Genomic DNA, 6,758 nt, shown 5'->3' with positions numbered 1-6,758 from the left:
ATCAAAGTTGTATAATGTTTACAGTTCTGCAGCCTGCTTCACAATAGCAATTAGTTCAGCCATTCAGGACAGAACTACTTTTAAATAATATTAGGCTGACAGAAAGCATAGAAAGAATTAAGTTTCTTCCCTCGTAGGCTAAAATAGCATCCTTGCTTGTGGTTTCTTATACCTAGATATTGGAAGGCCTGAGATAATGCCCAGGGGTCTATTCTAGAGCTGCTTAAAACTACTAGGAAGGAATAATATGGTGATCTTGGCCTTTCCTATATTCTCTGTGGATGCTTCCACTTACCCCTCCAGGATTGAGCTTGGACCCCTCTCCACTTAACCATATGGGAAGACAACAGTGGTTACAACTGCCTGACACAGTATGCAACCCCTGAGATTGTGAATAATTATTCAGCAAATTTAGCTTATTTTTTTCTTCACTTTGATTTTGAAGAGTTTTTTCCTTTTTTGAAATTATTTCACACCTGAAGGGAATTGTTCTTCGACTCTTCACCATTTATCAGCCAGTGAATAGGTGACCAGGCACATGACATCATTATGCTCTGAGATTGAATGAATGTGACGAACAACGCAGACTCTTGCTTTACCTACTCTTATTGTGTAGGTAGAACAATTTTTCTCCATTTAAAAACTTGTTCACACAGATGTGCGCAAAGAACAAATAAAAAGGGACGTAAGTACAGTTCAACCTAATAGCCAATAAACTGCCAGTGAACATGACTATTTCACGAATTTATTTCCCAGTTACATTGTATGTCTTGTGCTCTTATTACTAGATGCAGCATGTTTGAATGTTACTAGGTCTTTCCTCCTGCCTCTGGTCATTGTAGCCTAGGGTGGACACCCACTCCAACTTTTTCCAGTTAGCCATGAGCTAACATCCTGCCCAGACAAGTTCACAATCTGGTGTTTCTTGAGCTGTTTGTAACTCAAACATGCCATCTGACTTTACCCATAACAGACTGACAGGTCTGCTCTTGACTTGCAGTTTAGGAGTAGAAAGTCTGCAATCCTTGCAAAAAGACACCTTTTAATAACTTTCACGCACTATCATGCTGAGCCCACATGCTGTCACCACGTGTCACAAGCCTGGTAAAGTTCCCCTTGCTGGATGCTCATCAAACACTTCTTCATGGATGTGTGATAGCAGAAGCCAAAGGACTTGCAGGCTTCCAAATAATACAAAATGGGTGCCTCAAGACCTTAGATCAGTGGTTTTCAACCTGGGGTCCACGGACTCCTGGATGTCTGCAGAGTAGGTCTAAGAGGTCCATGAAAGATGACTAGGATCAACCAAAAGTATGCAAATACACACTTACAATTCAAAGAGGTCCACACCTCCATTCAAAATTTCCAAGGGGGTCCACACCTTCATTGAAAATTTTTTTTAGGGGTCTGCAAATGAAAAAAGGTTAGATAACATCCGAAATGTGCAAACAAAACTGAGCTTCTACACACAACTCTCTGTTCCCCAGTTTCTCGTTTCCCTCGCTATTCTTGGACATCCTTCAGACTTGGATCAGAGCTATTTGACTTATGAAATCCCTGCCTCTTCCTCCAGCCAGTTTCCTTTTGAGCTGGTTCCAAAATTAAAAAAGGCTCCACTACCATAAAAATGTGCCCGTCTTCTTGTCTCACTCTGACATCCTTTGACAGAGATTGGCTCCTCCAGGTTTTGTGATGTTTTAAGACCCACTTAATCTCTTCATTCTGCTTCTAAGGAAATCTCACCTCTACAAACTCATCCCCACTACTGAGGTGTTTGAAGGAGTTGTTTTGTTCTCCCATGGTAATACTTATTTAGGCATGATTCAGCATTCAGCACTGATGCTGAGGCCTCACCCAGAGGCACCACATTACAGATGTAGACAAACTGGAGAGTCCAACAGAGAGCAACAAAATTTGCAATCCAGGAAACATGACTTATGAGGGAAGTTTGGAAGAACTGGGATTAGTAATTCTGGTTACTAGACTCTAAAGATCAGCCTAGTCATGGATAAACATGCTGATGCCACTCCTCTGTTCCCTTTGCACAAGCAGCATGAGGCAGAACATTATAAAGACAGCTCTGGAAATGTTAGGGTGCCACTAATTCATAAAACCAAACTGGGATTTATGCATTGTGTGTACACTGATCCCCTGCACTGTCACATCTACAACAAGCTCCCAGCCCTCACAATCAGGGAGCGGGAGCTGGAAACTCCCTGCTGCCGGGGCAAGGGCACATTGTCCCTACCCTGGGGCACAAGGCAGAGTGGAGCTGGTGGGGAACAAGCTCCCCAACCTGTTCCCTGCCCAGCTGTGCACTCATGAGCCCGGGGCGGGGAACAGGCTCCCCTGCTCCCACCAGCAGGGGGCTCCCAGTACCAGCTCCACAACTGCGGGCCAGTGCGGGGAGATGGAGCTGGCACTGGAAGATAAATATCTCCCAGCCCCTACTCCCTGACCAGGATTTCAAAGCAGGGAACTTGGAGCTCCCTGCTGCCAGGGCAGGGAGGCATAGTCCCTGCCCGGGCTCCTGTGGCAGAGCTGGCCCCAGCAGCAGGCAGCCCCTTGGGGCAGGGAGCTATCTCCCACCCTCTGGTGGACAGCTGACTGGAAGCAGATTTTGCTCCCGGTCAGGCATCTTCACGAGCACTGTGGCACCGTTACTAAAGCTGAGTAAATTTGCTACTTGCATTTGCAGGAAGCAAATTTACTTGATATTAGGGGAGTTTACTGCAAAGTAAGCATGTGCACATGTAGACACACATGCTTACTTCACAGTAAACTATGCTTAACTTCACATTAGTGTCTCATGTAGACGCGTCCCCTGTCTTCTACTCTCCATGCAACCAAACTGCAGTAATGCCATTGAACTTTGGCAAATGGCAAATGTGACGCACTTCACACCTTATTATTAATGGGACTTCTGTTGCAACAATAGAAGGAAATATAGGGCTTATCAAAGCCTTATGAAACAAAGGGAAGACTTTCTGTTACCTTAAGTGGGCTTTGGATCAGGTTGCATGTGTACTGTTGTAACTGAATAAGACAGAGGGAATAAAAAATGGAATACAAATCATGTATGGACAGAAATGCAGGTACAAGTAAGAATTTCCACTTCTTATGACTGGTTTCCATAACTTTAAAGTTTGTGACGTTGTTTCTGTATCAAACCATTTCCTAGGAATGGTTAGTCTTTGAAACCTTAATAGGTATGTGTTATAGATAATTTAAAACCTACCTATGTGGTGGTGGATTTTTAAGAAAACATTTTAATCAATTTGCTAACAATGTCTTCTTTGTCCCCATTACAACTAGCTAGAGACATCATTTCCAAAATCTAAAGATAATATTTTATCTGAAGAACTACATGAGTTATTGGAAAAAATGCTATAGTACGACAGTCCTGAGCCAAGATAATATTTATTTAATAGACCATAAGAGCTCTGAAAGAGGCAATAGGCCTCTCATTTGAACATACAGTTCATATGCATGCTTCCTATCCAAACACAAGCCATTTACACTGCAAGCTATCATCTCCATAAATCCATATTTAGGCAATTCTTGTAAAAGAATTGGATTTTTGACAAGAGAGATTATAAAGATCCCTTGGATGTATTGTGATCCATATGCTAATTTGGATAATTAGTATTTACTGATAGACTACAATGGACCCTGAAGGAGCTGTTAGGCTTTTATCAACTAAAACACATATTTTGGTATGCAGAGCAAATTTTAAAAAGTAAAATATTTGTTGGAAAACCTGCCATTCTGGGAGGCCCAACACACTAAGTAGTTGATGAAAAGAGTAGGATATCTGCCAGCATGACCTAAAGTTGGCAGAAATGAGCCATAATGGCATCATTTTCCTCCAAGCCAGGGAAATTTCTGAATGTGAAGATGGTATAGTTGGGCTTTTGAAGGCTTGTACAGCTAGGTCTGACAGGGAAGAGAGGTTTGAATTGGAGATGGTAACTCTACATCTTTGATCTCAGGCAACCTGCAGGCAAAGTCTGCAAATATGTATAAATAACATATTTAATATTTTACTTCTAACCAAACAGAATCAGGTAGAGGTAAGAGAGCAAACAACATGGTTTTTGTTTGCATTTAACTCTGATCATTTTGTTTCATAGATACCTTTTCAAAGAATACAGTTTTTTTCATGAAAATGTAATAACTTTAAGACGTAATACTGACTATTATTAACCTTCCAGGGGGCTCCTGACCCATGTCTTTAGAAGCCCTTCAACAGGAGAGGTAGAAATGGAGAGGCATTGACAACAGGGCTCCATTGGAGGAGTCTAAGGTAATGGGAATGGGAGAGGGGGAGAAATAACAAATATTTTCCATTTCATTCAACATTTTCCACAGAACCTTTTGTCAAGATGAGTACATATATTTAATATTTTAATTCAAGCAAAATAGACAACCAGGTACAGCTAGGAATGCAGAGTTTTCATTTAAGATTTAACGCTATAAACTTTTGTTCCGTAGGTACACTTTCAAAAATACGGCTTTTCCATGAAAATTTCATTTAAAAAGCCACATTTGTCCATAAACGTACTTTGATGAAAACTGTTGACCATCTCTAGTAGGGAATAATGTAGAGAAGGCAGGCCTCTGTGACAGAGACTCACCTGAGATTCATAGAGCTGTCTTTCAGATAATGTCTGTGAGCTTACAGAACCTCTGGGTCCCTCCACAGAGCCACGTGTATTCTGCTCTTCCATGTCTGATGAATTTGAAGTTAGTTGCATAAATGGAAATTCACAGTTGCCCTCTGTGCATCCATCTCTCCTGCACGTCCTTCCATGGGAAAAGATCTTGAACACTCTAATACAGTGATTCTCAAACAGGGTACTGAGATCGTTTGCAGGGTGCAGGAGTGCCATGCAATATTATGGCTGTCAGGTATGCAAACACCTACAAATGAATCACAAGGTAAGAGTACAAGGTACTACCCTGCCCTACCTTCTGCCAGAGATTCTTCAAACACCAAAGAAGTGTCAATCTATGGTGTCAAAAATGTACTGACCTGTTGTGGTCGTCCTGAGTTCCTTGCAATAGAAAAGAATTGGTCTATTATTTTTCCATAGTCAAAAAATGAGAGAAAGCTAAGAGCTGGTATTTTCTGAGTGGTGCCTTGAATCTAATGAGTGGTGACTTGAGTCTTCGAGTCCAGTCTAAAAAAGGTTGAGAAATACTGTTCAGATAAGGAACAGCTACTAAAGATGGCAATAATTGGACTGCTAAGTTAGATAATGCACTGGCATCTGGTGCCATTTTTAGCACCTTCCATCAAGCTTTGATCTGAGCAGCCTTAGATTATATATTGGTAAAAATGCTGGCAGCCATTGATGTTCAGTCTACATTAGCATTCCCACTGTTGCTACTAACTGGACACATCTGCATGAGACATTTACTGCACAGTTGACTAATTAATAGGGGTGTGTGAAACAGGCCGTATTCTATTTGGATTCAGCCTGAACTGGGGACAGTGATTCAATTAATTGATTTGGATCAATGTCCCCGATCCAATTTGGCCAAATCCGACTCTGAAGATTCAATGCCAATTTGGAGAATCAGTGATTTGGCCATAGACACAACTTTAAATGTTTTTTCTACATACCTCGAGGTACCAGGTGTGGCTCATGAATGCGGAGATGCTGGGGCAGATGGAGCATCCTACAGGAGAGCTGGGGCGGGGGGGGGAGGAGGGAGCAGTCTTGTGTCAGGTTAAAACTGTTGCCCAGATGCTTCTTGTTCCTATGCAGGATGTATATGGGGGGTCCCTTGCACCCCCCTCTGGCTTGGCAATCGGCCACGGGGGGGGGGTGTCCCCCCAGACCCAGCAGGCACCAGTTGCCAAGCCAGGAGGCACCCAGAAGTTGACTGGAAGTGCTTCTGGTCCATTTCTTGGTCTGCTGCCCAGCTTGCTGGGGAGCCCCCCGCGCTCCTGTGGCATGCTCCATCCACCCCAGCATTGCAGTATTCGCAAGCCACCTGGTACCTAGAGGTATGTAGAAAAAACATTTACAGCTGTGTCTATGTCTGTATCGCCAAATCTTTCCGAATCTCTCTGAATTGATGCAGAGGGTTCTGATTCAATTCGGAGAGATTAAAGGGTCTTCTGATTCGATTCAGAGATTTGGCCACCGAATCAGGCCAAATCTCTGCCGAATTGAATAATGGACCAAAGCTTCGCACAGACCTACTAATTAACTGTGTGGTAAACTTTTGGGGTGCGTCCACACATGCAGGCATGTGCACTTGCAGCAGCTCAAATATAAGTGGTACAAATTTGAGCTGGATCTTTTTGCCTCAGCACACATGCCCAGACATTCACTTCAGTGTGGGGCAAATTGTGCCACTTCAGGCAAAATAACCCTTCCTGGCTCCTCCCAGATCTGCAGCCAGGAGGAGCTAGAGTCTGGGGCCAGCATCTGTGCTGCCCCAGCAATATAAAAAGCTGCCTCTGTAAAACACCCCAAAATCCATGTTTCTTCTCAATTACAACAAAAGGACCACAATATATAGAGAGAGAGAAAGTGAGAAACAGAGAGAGCGATCAGTTGGGCAAAGTTTTATTGATACATCTACAGTGTCAAAGCAAGTTGGAAGCCTACCAGTGTTTCTATCATCATAATAAAATGAATTCTAAATACCTGTATATTTTGCTGTCCCCTACAGGGGCCACAACCCCCCACTAGGGGTTACAGGGGCCAAGCGGGCCCTGCAGGGGCTACAACCCCCCCACA

General features: G+C 43.1%; 1 long non-coding RNA gene across 2 annotated transcripts in view; it reads right to left on the bottom strand.

Annotated features, from left to right (window-relative positions):
• Positions 1 to 700: 700 nt before the first annotated feature.
• LOC109306978 overlaps positions 701 to 6,758 on the bottom strand; it is a 21,115-nt gene continuing 15,057 nt past the window's right edge. Inside the window, exons 2-4 of one of the 2 annotated variants that reach the window (XR_002100142.1) lie at positions 4,638 to 4,923; positions 4,198 to 4,301; positions 701 to 1,407 (exon numbers count right to left, since the gene is read on the bottom strand). This is a non-coding gene — a long non-coding RNA (uncharacterized LOC109306978). Of the gene's footprint in view, positions 1,408 to 3,404; positions 4,011 to 4,197; positions 4,302 to 4,637; positions 4,924 to 6,758 lie in introns of those variants that run through there. The other variant, XR_002100143.1, reaches the window with a different exon arrangement.

Source organism: Crocodylus porosus, unplaced genomic scaffold (genome assembly GCF_001723895.1).
Source record: "Crocodylus porosus isolate Cpor-Errol unplaced genomic scaffold, CroPor_comp1, whole genome shotgun sequence".
Classification (NCBI taxonomy): Eukaryota; Metazoa; Chordata; order Crocodylia; family Crocodylidae; genus Crocodylus; species Crocodylus porosus.
Note: the sequence above shows the minus strand (reverse complement) of the source record. Positions and strands in the feature narration are given on the sequence as shown.